This window comes from Amborella trichopoda, chromosome 8 (assembly GCF_054954075.1).
Source record: "Amborella trichopoda isolate Santa Cruz 75 chromosome 8, AtrichopodaSantaCruz75HAP2 v2.0, whole genome shotgun sequence".
NCBI lineage: Eukaryota > Viridiplantae > Streptophyta > Magnoliopsida > Amborellales > Amborellaceae > Amborella > Amborella trichopoda.
In genome coordinates this window covers 8,609,263-8,624,620 of record NC_142343.1, presented here as the reverse complement: position 1 = coordinate 8,624,620, position 15,358 = coordinate 8,609,263, and the positions used below count along the sequence as shown (strand labels likewise).

The window sequence follows — 15,358 nt, the reverse complement described above, 5'->3', positions numbered from 1 at the left end:
AAGGTACAAAGGCAACCTTATACAAAACCTCACCCTTTAATGAATAACGTTCTATAAATTAAAAAAAAAATATTAAAAACATAATATTTACGCATATGTTTTTTCATGAAAAAGTTTATATAAGGTGTCAACGGTATATTGTAGAAGTAAGGTGCACCTCAAAGAATGTTGTTTTGTCACTAGAAAATTCTCCAATTGATCATTTTGACCTCTCTATGTATGGGTATCAACGGAAAAATGAGTTTTAAGTTTTAGAAACATTACATCCTGTAATAAATTATTTGGACCATCCAAGTTTAAGATTTTCAAGTGTTCATAGATCTGCTGGATCTGTACCATTTTTGGAACTTTCAATTTCATAATAGAGATGAAAAATAGACTCTTAGGCCATGATGAGAGTTTCGGCACCGAGAATACATCTTTTAACAAGATTTTGAGGTGAAGCAAGTCACACAGATTTTACAATATGTTCCAGTTAAAGGGCAGGAGTGCAGGGTTTTCTCTCTGCACACACTCATGGGCATTAATGAATATATTATTTGTTGATCCTTAAGACATTCACGATGTGACTCCATCTTTTGCTATTTCTGAGCTGTGCAGTTGAATTAGATAGGGAGAGAGGGAGCAAGTTGAATGTATAATACCCCTCTGCCCAATAACATGAGGAAGTTAGGAATCATTCTAATTAATTTAAATGAGGAAATGTGACCTAGTTTTGGATGGGTTTGGTAAATAGCAGTTCTTTTGGACTCAGCCAACTTAGAAACAAAATATATAAAATTCAAAATATTTAAATAAAATTTAGGAACCACGAAATTATTCATGAAACAATGGTTTAATAATAAGAATCGTTTTCTAATGCAATTTGTAGGTTTATTTGGCCGAGTTCTGACTTAGATAAAATTGGAACAGCTACTTGTTGGTTATGGTTCGACTTGGGCGGGGTTTCAAGTCAGTGTACTGATAACTGAGATACTGTTATATCACCAAATGCACATTTTTGTGTGGCATCCATCAATTTGAGTCTTAAGATTAAAAAATAAAGGCAGCTCCAATTGAACTGATTGATTAAAGTTCGGATCTAAAATCCATTTCTAATATGAATTTTGGGGAGGAACCCTGTGCTTTAAATACATACCCTCTCCATCACTTCATGCTTTGGTGAGACAACGTGTAGGAAAGTGAATAGCGATCCTATATCAACATACCTTTTATACTGGAAGCAAAGAGCATCATGTTCCCATGATCTTTTCAACAGTGCCAATATTACCTCATCCCATTGAGTTTATATATATATATATATATATATATATATATATATATAGGGATATTCTAAACTTCTCAACCCTTCAAATTACAAAGGTTCAAGATAGAGAGAGTTGTGAATGTTGGATTTTTTATTTTTGTTGTCTATTTTTTAAAAAAAGTTACTTTTGTGGGGTACTAAAAGACAAAGAGTATTTTTGTCATCTCTATAAGGGGTAAAATTGAAATTTTAACTAAAGGACAAGGGCACTCTACAAATGAAGTTTCAGGACACTAACTTCCAGAATGTCATTGTACTTTTGTGAAAATTTCAAATTTGCCTTTGGTTAATGGTAAATTTACCTATTTAAATAATTTTTTAATGAAAAAGTAATGATTGTTTTGATAAATACGCCCATCACAACCCCTTCTAACTTGAACCTTTGTATTTTGAGGAGCTGTTAACTCTAGACAAACTCATATATATATAGGCACCGATTTCATGCAACGATACAATGCAACCATACTTCTAGAAAACCATGTTTGTGGTATTTGTGTGACCCAAAATTTTCAACACTTTCATCATCTCAATATTCAATCTAAAAAAAAAAAAAACTAATTTGCAACCCTATATATGGTCAAAATGAGTCTCCTCCAACAATGAATCTAGATCATCCATTTTATGCATTTCAAAATCTAGGCCTTTATGAATTCAAAATCATTTTTTCCTTTTTTAATATTGTTAATTTAATGATAATAAAATTATCTAAAAAATTTGGAAAGAAAACAGATCATTCTAAGGCCTAGATCTAAGCATCTCACCAAAATGGCCAATCTATGTTAATTGAGCTAAAAAAATACTTTCTAGTTAGCGTTTTCAAAATTTTCTTTTTTATGAGTGTTCATTAGAATGACAATTGTGTATATTTTAAAATTTGGATCAAACAATAGCTTTAACATAGTTTTTGTAAGTTGTTGCATCATATTACTGTACAACCGTTGCATGAAATCACTGCCCTATAAATATTTAGGACATGTATACAATGATACCTCATTGAAATTATTTGGAATGATTGGGCCTTCTCCATTCAGATTTGAATTGGACTACTCACAAGAACAAACTCTAAGAGGGTGTTTGTTTACTAGAAGTCGTATCTTCCATCACTGCAGTGCTTCTTGCATTTATTTACGGAAGTACAATGTTTTGGAAGCCATGGGGGTGCAACAATGCTTTAGAAGTCACGGCTTCCAGCAATTTCCAAAATGGAGAATTCGCAGCGTCCATACTAATACATAGAAGTGCTACAGCTTTATGAAGATATGGCTTACCAAAATCAAATGCACTGCCATGACATTGTAGCACTTCATGTGTTTGAAGGTGGGAAGTGGTACACTGTTTTGGAAGCTGCGACTGCCAAAATAGCAGAAATACTGGCAGCTTGCTCATGGGGGCATTGAAGCCAACCATGTAATCTATTAAATTTTCCATAAAGGAATGGAAACATAACACAAATGGGAACCATCTGGGAAAATTGAGGCAGTCATAAATCAAATTGAGAGTCTTTATAGAGAAGGCTTAAAGATGAGGGTCTTCATCTATCAGGAGGGAGTAAACTCACTCCCTCAACATTGCATTGAATATAGATATATAAGATGTGGTTTGGACCTTACATCAATAGATAGAGGTTCTCTCTTGTACTCAAAGAAACCAAACAAACCAAATGAATACAAATTTTCCCATTCATTCCACCATAGTTTGGATTTTGGAATCTCTGATACACCCTTTGAGGAGTTGGAAAAAATATTGTTCTAAAGAGAGAGTATGTGTGTGTGTGAGTTTCCCTTCTGCCTTTGCTTTGTGTGTGTATCAGACGCTCAAAGAAGGTGGTGCTTTCCTCATTTCTCTAAGTTCTTGACGTGCATTGCCAGATTTCCCTGAAATCTCTCTCTCTGCCCTAGCCCAGCTTCCCTTGTGTCTGATCCAGAATCGCTTCACCAAGCTTCCACCCCTTATCTCTTACATTTTCCAAGTAATCCCACAGTGTTATAAATTCGACTTGGTTTGCTATTTCTGTCATTATGTGTTGATGATGTTCTTCTTCTTCATTGGCCATTGAACCAACGTGATTGGTCTTACTAGTATTGCTATCATTATCCCAGAGCTCAAGAACAACCTTCTCTTTCTTAAAGGGAGAGCCTTCACAAATGGGTGGTTTTGAGGTTCTGGTCACAGAAGCATGGGGAACCAACTCATCTGAAGCTTCACCAGTATTGAACGCTCCACTGAACATTTGCTGCTTTGTGATGATCTTCTGGAGATACTTGCCAGAAGCTTCAAGGCTTAATTGCTTCTGCCCTCGTGTCTGCATCAGCCACTGCCCCTCCAATTTCATCCTAATTTGGGTTGTTTCTTCATGTTCACTATCAGCTGGCGAATCAAATAGGTATTTTGCCTGGTGAGGGCTCTGTCGAATCAACTGCAAAATGTGAGGGCTGCACCCACTCAAATGCAAGGCTCTCAAAGATTTCAAACCACTGAGACCTTGTATCTCAGTCAGCCTTGTACAAGTTGTGAGATCCAGTACTTCAAGTTGGGAGAGATGAGAGAGGTTGGGTATATTTTGCAACGAGTTACAATTGGAAGCATACAAAGTTTTCAAAGTGGCAGGAAGATCGGAGATAGTAAACAACCTCTTACAGTCTGAAAAATCCAACCTTTCAAGTTTAGAAAGGTGAGATGGCTTGGGCACAATTAGCAAACATTGGCATCCCCGAGGGTCTAGATATTCCAGACTGGTGTGGAGGTCAGGGATATCTTCCAACCGCCTACACTCACATATAAGCAGCTTTGCTAATTTAGAAATGTGAGATAGCTTGGGCAAGGTTTGCAAACTTTTGCATCCGGAAGCATCCAAATGCTTTGGACTGTTGGGGAGCTCAGGGATAGCCACCAGTTGCTTGCAATTTTTTATGGTCGGACTTTCTAATTGTGAAAGGCCCCTAATGCTTCTGAGCAAGCCCTGGAAATTAGTTTTGCTGAGATCCAGAGTTTTCAATGAGGATAACTCTTCAAAGTCATCGGAAATCATCCCTTTCAGGTTACAATTACTTGCATTCAATGAGGAAGTAGATGAAAGCGTTGTCAAATTGATGTTGTGTGGTATATGGAGAAATTCTGAACTTGTACGACTTCCAAAGCTTTCTCGGAACTCCTTTAACTGTTCACACTCGCTCATATACAATGATTCCAAGTTAGAAAGATATCCAAATTCATTAGGCAATGTGGCTACAGCAGTTTTCTCCATGTTTAACAAATGTAGTGATGTCATCCTTTCCATTGATGCTGGGAATTTACTGAGTACCTTGCACTGAGACACAATCAACACCTCAAGGTTCACTAATGCACCTAGTGAATGTGGCGGTTCTCTTACCATTGTATTTCTCATGTAAAGCTTTCTCAAGTTGGTTAAATTCCCAATCGAATCAGGTAGTTGTGCTATGCCACTATGGCTCCTATCAAGCTCCATTAAAGCATGCATGGAACCCAACTGCTCAGGTAGCTTTTTAAGTTTGTGGCAACTATATAGGATAAGCTTTTCAAGAGAATGCAATCTTGAAATGCTGCTTGGCAGTTCCTTGAGGGCGGAGCAAGCTCCAAGACCCTAATAAACTAATTTCCCTATAGAACCCAACTGCTCCGGCAGTTTGTTAATTTCGTAACACCCTGAAATATCAAGCTTTTGAAGAGATTGCTCCTGAAATACTACTTGGTAGTTCCTTGATGGTGGAGTATCCTTTAAGATCCAGAAAAACTAATTTCCCTAGTAAGCCTATGGAGATAGGAATCTCAACCAACTTGGAGCAACCACGGAGTTTCAACTTCTTCAGTTTTGGGTGTAGAGAACAGTTGGGAATCCTTTCTAATTTCTCACAATAACTGAGATCAAGAACCTTCAACTTTTGGATGGGCTGTCCAAAAAATATTGATTAATAGTGAGGATTACAACCATGATAAAAAATAGGAAAAAGGAAAAAGAAAAAACAGAATAAGAAAAAAAGAAGAGGAATTGACACGAGAATGTTAAATTAAAGTTAAACACCACACCTGCTTGATATCGCTCCTTAACAAGTCCTGGATAGCCTTGCTGTTTGACAAGTCAAGGACAACAAGCTTTTCATCGCTAAAATCATATGGGAGGCACTGCAAAGGACATCCTTGCCATTTTAGCCACACTAATTCTGATAAGAGAGATTTGAACCTTCCATTAAGATATGCATCACGGATGCTGAGTAGCTTCAGATTGGTCATTGGTCTAAATGCTTCAGTTTCCCAATTATGCTCATGTTTCTTTCCCTTGGGGATTAGGCCTCGGACCTTACTACTCCCCTAATTGATAGTAAAAGTAAATGTCAAACAAGTAGCAAGATGTTAAAATGAAATAAATATACATAACCATATCATCTTCGATGAACTAGAGTTAAATCCATACCAAACATATAAATTCATTGCAAGTTTGATCGAGCAAGAGAAAAAACAAACTTCCTTAGGAATTCCTCACCTTGTGATTCCTCAACACATCAATGACCTGATCTTGAGACCACAACCTACTACGCCTTCCAGGATCATCGAGATTTTCTAGTTCAACAAACCATCTACCCATTTGACAAAGTTGGTCATGCATCCACAAATTATCCTCATCATCAATCTTTATTAGTGACCTTTGCAGGAGTCTTTCTATGGAGTTTAAAGCATTGAAACCACAACCTTTCCATATATCGATTGCATAATCCATGTTCTATCCAGTGAAGAAGCCTGCAAGTTCAAGAAATATTTGGTTCTCTATTTGGTCCAAATCATCATAACTTATTTGAAGCTTTTGCATAACATCATTTTCAGGAATTATTTTGAACTTTGCTACTGCAACTTCCCACTCTTCAATAGTTGTCTTGTCGCATATGTAATTTCCCAAAATTTCGAGAGCCAGGGGAAGCCCCCCAGCAGTGGATACCACATCCTTAGAGAGCTGCGCATATTCTTGCATTGGTTGATCCCTCCCAAATGCCCACCAGCTGAAGCGTTCGAGAGATTGTGCATCATCTAATGCCTTAGTCTTGTAGATATGATGGTGTTGCACTCTGTTACACACATTTAACACATGCTCGTCCCTGGTAGTGATGATGATCCTACTCTGTTTACAATACCAATCAATGTTACCAGCCAATTTTGCGAGCTGCCTGTAGTGATCAACATCATCAATTACAACGGGAACATCCTTAGACCCAATCTTTCTCTTGATAAGATTGATGCCTATATCCACATCATATATATCTGGATCTATTCACAAAACAATTCTTTGAGAAGTTGTTTTTGCAAACTGACAAGACCAGCATTTGTTTGCGACTTTTCTCTAACATTTGAGAGGAAACAACTGGGGTCAAAATTGAAACGTATATTGTTGAACACTGCCTTGGCAAGAGTGCTCTTACCAATGCCACCCATGCCATGGATCCCAATCATCCGAGCACCATCCGCACTAACATCTAAGAGTGTCATCACGTCATCGATCCGAGAATCAAGCCCAATAGGATGCTTAGCGACATGAATTGGTGTTTTGTACTCCTACTTGGCAGAAATTCACTTAACAAGTTCCTCTAGCAATTTTGCTTTGCTCTTGTAGAAAATCCTTCCTCATTAGGCAATAATTATAATAATAATAAATTAAACATTTCTTTTCTGATAAGTGGGCAAAATATGAGTGATGCGACAGACGTGATGCCCCAGGGTAATAAGATGGATATATTTAAGCACCACCTCATAGATCTATAAAAGTAATCAAAGCTACAAATTAAAAAACTTTGTCCCATGAATTCTTTCTATGGGATATCAAAAGATAAAAACCAAATAAATTTTAACTATCATTGCAGGACTTGAAAATGGTAACACAACTATACAAGTGGTTCCAGACTTTATACTTGTTTTCTCTTGAGTTCCTCATCGCAACCTTCTGGTTGTGTGGGAGAGAGAGAAATGAAAGAGATTATTTTTGAAGAAACCATATATAATTGGTTATACCCGTAATTCTTCATATCGAAACCCGAAAGATGGGCAACTTGTTTTAAATCATCTCTCCACCTCTGGATCGTCTCCTCATCAAACTGATTCTTAGTTTTGTGATCCTCTCAAGCTCCCTCGAAAGGCCCCTTTTGCCAGTGGACATGCAGAGGCTCAACATTATAAAACACAGGAAGGATTGGCCTCCTCCATTGCACACTCAGTATATAAGAGAACTGGTCAAGGCAGAAGAAAGAGAAAGCATAGTTGGGGGAAACTATGATTATAAACGCCTTGCACTCTTCCATCGATCCCTGTATATCACTGGGTGGTTGTGTAGGTGAGAAGAAGAAGGTGGAGATGCTGGAATTAGCGAGAGCTTTGTTGAGATGGGATGTGAAGCTCTTCCCCGTGTCTTCATCACAGAAGTTCAGGAACACTGCCATAGATTTGATTCTGGTTTTATTTCTCTCCTCTCTGGCTGGTGAGGCAAGCCGTACTGGTATTTTACAGTGTTTTCCAGTTAATGGCAGGACTTGGAGGCGTTTGCCTTACCTCAACGTGCATATATGTTGAGGGAGAGATTCGGGTTGCCTCCATTGTTGCTTCCAACAGATTTCTTGCTCACCATTAAAATAATACGAGTTTGAGAAGGGTTATGGGGGGACATGCAACTGGCTACCTGCGCAAGATAAGGAAGTTAGGAATAATTCTAATTAATTTAAATAAGAAAAGTTTATCAAAGGAGAAAGTTGACGTAAGGTTGCAACTTTATGCTATAGAAATACGGTGGATCTCAAAATAGAAAAGAGTATTGTGAAGTTGGAGCAGTGTTCGTAAAATCGAATCGAAACGGTTAACCAGATATTGGGCCAGAAGCTGTTTAACCGGTCTAACCGGTAAACTAGCTAATTTAGCCTTTCTAACCGGGTAAGTCCTGGATGGTAAAAATTTTTTGAAAAAAATAAAAAAGATACAAAAAAAATCTACTATAATATAAAATGCATATAAAGAGTGATTAAAACAAAATACATTCAAATGAAGTTGAAAATTAATGGAGAAAATGGATTTTAAATAATCGATTCGTGTCTAAGGGTATTTTTAAAAATCTTCAAGAAAGATGGGAAGATATAAAAGTGAGTATCAATGACCAAAACGATTTTTAATATTTGTCATAATGTAAAGAATATTAAAATATGTATTACAAACCAAATTTTTTATTTTTGGGATTTTATTTACATTTATTTTATTTTATTTTTTAAAAAATACCGGTTGATCACGAAAACCGCATGAAATTGGAACCGGCAAGGGGCCGGTTCCAATCTAACCAGGCAGTTACCAGTTAGATCGCTTGGTTTTTCTAACATTGAGTTGGAGAACTTTTAATTGATCATTTCGACCTCAAGATGTAAATAGAGAAAAAAAAGAATTTCAAGTCCACGAAATAGTGGATCTTGTAATAAGTTTTCTGGGTGGTCTATTTTCAAAATTTTCAAGTGCTTATAGATCTCATTGATCTGCACCATTTTTTAAAATTTTAAATTTTATAATTAAGGCGGAATATGAATTTTGAAACCATCTTAATGTTCTGGATATTACATCTTCCAGCAAAATTTAAAGGTACTACGCCTTACTTGTATAGTATAAGGTGGACACCATATGCAAACCTCACCCTGTTATCAAGTGACACTCTTTCTCTCTCTGTGTCTTTTAGCATTATCCACATCAAATGATCCTTTGATTCCTTTGGCATGGCAAGCAAATGGAGGAGATGGTAACATACCCTTTTTACCGAATCCCCAGGATTGCCTTAGGACCTGGACTCGGATTCACCAAAATTGGTTTTGGGCATGTGGATCCTAGACCGATTCTTGACCGAACCAAGGTGAGTCGTTTGATAGATCTAGTTCGCCAAGTTGTGTGGGTTGCACAAGGCGTCAGCCTTCAACAACAATTAAAGTAAGGCACCCCTCTATGCTGGGTCCAACGATACGAGTTTTGTATCATATATTATTAGGAGGCCCAAAAATTTATTTTTCTCTATTTATGATAATTTAAAACTCCAAAATTGATGTAGATCCAGCAGATCGGTAAACACTTGAAAATCATGAAAATAGGCAGTCCAAATAATGTGTTATAAGATATGATACCTTTAAAATTTGAATTCTTTTTTTTTCATATCTAAATATCTTGAGGTCGAGATGATCAATTAGAGGATTTTATAGCACCAAAATAACATTTTTCAATGGGTTTTTGAGGCACACCTTTTCTTTTCTTTTTTTTGTAAGTCAATGGGGATGATGGACCTTTACCCATTTTTTAAAACTATCAATTTTTTTAGTTTTTGAATCGGTTAGTGAGAATGGAGGTCATGACCTTTAACTGGGGTTCAGACGGCACCATAATTCTATTATATAAGTTTGATACCTCATATAAACTCTTTCCCCCAAAAAAAAAAAAAAGGAAATCATAAAAGAAGCTCTAATTTAAATCTTCAGTTCATTCATTTTAACGCAAATCTATCCTTCTTAGCTCTAAAATTTTATTTTCATATCATTTTTTATCTCATAACTTATTCTTTCATCAAATTCTAGATACTATTTGAGCCTTGCAATCTGATCCACCTTTCTTGCAATCTCTATCTCATTTATCAAACAAATCATTCACAAATTATTTTAAATTGTTAGTTTACAATACTTCTAACACATCCTTATAATAACTTGTTAGATCAAAAGGCAAAATAGAAGAAATCGAGAGTTTGAAGGTTGAGAGTTATTTTAACTAGAAACTGAAAATCTATAAATTCTGCCTCCTTGTTAAGCCAAACTTGTTCACATTAGTGTATATATTACGTGTTGATCCTTAAAAAATCTGACTTCATTTTCTGGTATTTCTGAGCCGTGCAGTTGAAGTTTCAAGGAGATTTCCAAACAATAAAAATGCGACCTTGAATTAGATAGGGAGGGAGGGAATAAGTTGCATATATAATAGTCAGTCAAGTTAGACCCCGAAGGTATCTGCCGAATAATATCAGGAAGTTAGGAATCATTCTAATTAATTTAAATGAGGAAATGGTTATTGTGGCCTAGTCTTGGATGGGTTTGGTAAAGAGCAGTATTTTGGACTCAGCCAACTTTGAAACAAAATATATAAAGTTTAAAATATTTAAATAAAATTTAGGAACCTTAAAATTATTCCTGTAACAATGGTTTAATAATAGGAATCACTTTTTAATACCATTTTTTGGTCTATTTGGCTGAGTTCTGACTTAAAGGGATAAAATTGGAACAGCTACTTGTTGGTTCTGGTTCTACTCGGGCAGGTTTCAAATCAGTGTACTGATTTAAAGTACTGCAATATTACCAAATATATATTTTTGCATTGGATCCATCAATTTGAATCTTAAGATTAAAAAATAAGGGCTGCTCTGATCGAACTGATTGGTTTGTGGAGAATCCAGGAGATAGTTTAGATCTAAAATCCATCTCGAATATGAATATTGGGGAGGAAGAATAAAATGCATGGCGGGTGCACGGAAACTTTCTGCTTTAAATAAATACCCTCTACATACTTCAAGCTTAGGCAAGATCAACATGAGGAAAGCGAAAAGCGATCCTCTGTCAATATACTTGTTATATTGGTAGCAAAGAGCATCAGGTTCCCATGATCTTTTCAATGGTGCCAAATTACCTCGTGCCCGTTGAGTTATTTTTTTTAATTATATCTATAGGAAATGTATACAATGAGATCTCTTGGAATGATTGGGCCTTCTCCATTCAGATTTGAATTGGACTACTCACAAGAAAAATCTCTAAAGGTGTTTGTTTACTGGAAGCCATAGCTTCCATCACTGCAGTGCATCCTGCATTTGTTTATGGAAGTACAATGTTTTGGAAGCCATGGGAATGCAACAACGCATTAGAAATCACGGCTTCCAGCAACTTCCAAAACAATGTCGAAACGACCTATTTTGGAGAATTGGCAGCTTTAGGAAGACGTGGCTTATCGAAATTGCACCTCTATGAAATTGTAGCACTTCATGGGTTTGAAAGTGGGAAGTGATGCACTGTTTTGGAAGCTGTGACTGCCAAAATAGCAGAAAAAAGATGGCTAGTCGCAGCTTCCATGGGGGCATTGAAGCCAACCATGTAATCAATCAAATTCGCCATAAAAGAATGGAAACAAAACACAAATGGGAACCATCTTGGAAAATTGAGGCAATCATATATCAAATTCATAGACTATATTAGAGAAGGGCTTGAAGATGAGGGTCTTCATCTATCAGAAAAGAGTAAACTCACTCCCTCAACATTGCATGGAATATAGATCTACAAGATATGGTTGCCTTGTTTGGACCTTACATTAATAGAAAGAGGTTCTCTCTTGTAATCAAACAAACCAAATGAATACAAATTTTCCCATTTCATTCCACCAGAGTTTGGATTTTCGAATCTCTAATACACCCTTTGAGGAGTTGGAAAAAATGTTGTTCTAGAGAGAGTGTGTGCGTGAGAGAGAGAGAGAGAGAGACGGAGAGTTTCCCCGCTGCCTTTCCTTTGTGTGTATTAGATCCTCAAAGGTGGTACTTTCCTCATTTCTCTGAGTTCTTGACCTACATTGGCAGATTCCCCTGAAACCTCTCTCTCTGCCCTACACAGCTTCCCTTGCCTTTAATCCAGAATCGCTTCACCAAGCTTCAAAACCTATCTATTTAAATCCCCAACCCCTTCCTTCCAACCAATAACAGCCTCAGGACATCAGGATTTGGCTCACTATTTTTTTCACTATGAGAAAATAGAGATTTTCATCATATTTTTGCCACTACGTGTTGTTGATGCTCTTCTTCTTCATTGGCCAATGAACCACCATGACTGGTCTTACTAGTATTGCTATCATTATCCCAGAGCTCAACACCAACCTTCTCTTTTTTAGGGAGATCCTTAACAAATGGTTGGGTTGAGGTTCCGGTCACAGAAGCATGGGGAACCAACTCATCTGAAGCTTTGCTAGTATTGAAGGTGTCACTGAACATCTGCTGCTTACCAAGGATCTTCTGGAGATACTTGCCAGAAGCTTCAAGGCTTAATTGCTTCTGCCCTCGTGTTTGAATCAGCCACTGCAGCTCGAATGCATCATAAATTGGGTTGCTTCTTGCAGCTGGGGAATCAAATACGCATATTGTTTGGTGAGGGCCTCGCTGAATCAAGTGCAAAATGCGAGGGCTGCACCCATTCAAATGCAAAGCTCTCAAGGATTTCAAACCACTGAGACTTTGTATCTCAATCAGCCTTTTACAATTTAGAAGATCCAATACTTCAAGTTGAGAGAGGTTGGGTATGTTTTGCAAGTTGAGAGAGGTTGGGTATGTTTTGCAAAGACGTACAGTTGGAAGCATATAGAGTTTTCAAAGTGGCAGGAAGATCCGGGATAGTTAACAGCAACATACAATCTGAAACATCCAACCTTTGAAGTTTAAAAAGGTGAGATAGCTTGGGCATGGTTGGTAAACTTCTGCATTCCCAAGGGTCTAGATATTCCAGACTGGTGGGGAGGTCAGGGATAGCTATCAAATGCTCACACTCACATATAAGCAGCTTTGCTAGTTTATATATGTGAGATAGCTTGGGCAAGGTTTGCAAATGTTTGCATCCGGAAGCATCCAAAAGTTTCATACTGTTGGGGAGCTCAGGGATAACCACCAGGTGCTTGCAATAGTTTATGGTCAGACTTTCTAATTGAGAAAGGCCCCTAATGCTTCTGGGCAAGCTCCGGAGATTGGTTTTGCTGAGATCCAGAGTTTTCAATGAAGATAACTCTTCAAAGTCATCGGAGATCATCCCCTTCAGGTTACAATTGCTAGCATTCAATGAGAAAGTAGATGAAAGCCTTGTCAAATTGATGTTTTGTGATATATGGAGAAATTTTGAACTTGTAAGACTTCCAAAGCTCTCGCTCATATACAAGAACTATATAAATCATAACAAAATACATTTATGAATCTTGTATTTAAGATTCTTTAGCAATAATTAGGATTTTTTTAATAATTTTAAACACGGGCAAGTTGGCCCTTGGTACTCGCCTCGGCCATGGGCCGTGGCCAAGTTACTCAGCCAAGGGCCAAGTCTTGAAATACTGCCTGGTCACATAGTCAACAATGGATTACATGTCCTAAATTCTATTCCTACTATGGTAGCCCCAAAAAAAAAAAAAAAAAAAAGATTTGGATTTCCAATGTATCCATTAGTACATTATGAAGGACAATCATCTATGCCTTGCACTTTTCTTTTTCTATTTATTTTTAGTTTTGCTCATTGTACTTTCATCCCTTTCTAGTTTTGAACAACAATTAGTAGCTTTTAAATAAAAATATTGAACATCAAATGACAAAACTTTCAAAATCATCACAAGAACTATAAAACATAACGAAATACATTTCTGAATAATGCATTTAAGATTTTATAACAATAATTAGGATTTTTTAATAATTTTAAACATGAGCAAGTTGGCTCTTGGAACTCGCGTCGACCATAGGCCGAGGCTAAGTTACTCAACCAAGGGCCTAGTCTTGAAACACTCCCTGGTCACATAGTCAACAATAGTTTACATTTTCACCACAATATGATGTCCTAAATTTCATTCCTACCACAAGGGACCTTCCCAATGACCAATCCCACAAAAATAAAAATGATTTGGATTTCCATTGTATCCGTTAGTACATTACGAAGAACAAACATCTATGCCTCGCACTGTTTTTTTTCTTTTTATTTTTCTTTTACTTTTGGTCATGACTCCTTCGTCCCTTTCTACTTTTTACTTTTTAATAATTGGATCTACTGTTTGAAGTTGACCATATCAAATTTAGATAAGAGTTACTTATTAATCAAATTTTACATTAAGGCATTAAATCAAGAAAGCTATAAAAAGTTGTCTAAATTATTAATCATATTTTACATAAAGTATAAATAATATTTTTTTTATTTAAATATTTTGTGAGAATAAGTTTAAGAAATGAAAGATAAAGTTATATTGTACCTTCATTTGAATCTTCATGGTAAACCTAAAGAACGAATGGCTCAAAACCGAAAAAAATCTATAATAGAGGCTCTTTCCTTCGTAATTCTCTTCAACTCTTTTCTCTTCTCTCTAAGAGCTCTCTCTTTCTCTCTCCCTCTAAACTCTCTTTCTCTCTCTTAAGGATTCTCCCCCTTTAGTGGCTTGAAAAGGGAGTACACCCCACTATGAGAATTCTCTCTCTTTTGATTAGTTTCTCTCTTATAAGAAGAGTAGAAATGGGGACACATCCCGCCTAAAACATTTCTCTCTCATCTCTATAAGATCAAGACAAAAGGGTTTGAAGAAGACTAAATATTGAGGCCCTAACAATTTAATTCTAGATCGAAATCCATATGCTTTTGATAGAATTTTGTAAAAATAAAAATATGATCATTAATCACAAGCACCAATTGAAAGAGAAAACTGAACATGGAACGTACCAGCCCATAACACCATTGGAATGAGGAAACACCATGTGAGGCATGCTATCCTAAATTAAGATACTCTCCAACAACTTTGACTCGACGTAAGTTGTACCAACCCAAATGAAATAGTCTCCAAAAACTTTACTTGTTTTTATCTTAGGTGCATTTAACAGGTAACAAGTGAAAATGGTTGTCTACTTATTTTAAGAATGATTTATTTGTAATTTGACGTTATAAATGATCATGCCGGTATAAAAAAAGAAAATTTTAAAATATTTATACACCATACTTTATTACATAATCCAACTTTCAAATAAAATCTAACCAAATCAAATCATGGTCCAATGGATAACCCATCAGATTCATTGTCGGGATCTAGACCAAGACATGGTAAGGTCAACCGGTCGGATACCCACTTGTAACTAAGGAAACTTGAAGTATTATTGGTAAGCATATTATGAAACTGCTTATTGTTGTTACAAGGAGATCTCAATCAGTCCTAGTCATTAGGAGCTAAATTACATTGGCTTAAGATGTATCACAAAGGGGTTTTTTTTTTCAACTATGGGTCCAGTCCGTGGCA

The 15,358-nt window shown here is 36.6% G+C and overlaps 1 non-coding gene across 1 annotated transcript; it reads right to left on the bottom strand.

The window, feature by feature from the left end:
- Nucleotides 1-2,791: 2,791 nt before the first annotated feature.
- LOC18436117 (uncharacterized) lies at nucleotides 2,792-6,896 on the bottom strand. The gene is made up of 3 exons (XR_016061517.1): nucleotides 5,805-6,896; nucleotides 5,351-5,632; nucleotides 2,792-5,214 (listed from the first exon to the last, which is right to left on the bottom strand). It is a non-coding gene; the product is annotated as an uncharacterized LOC18436117 (transcript).
- Nucleotides 6,897-15,358: the final 8,462 nt, after the last annotated feature.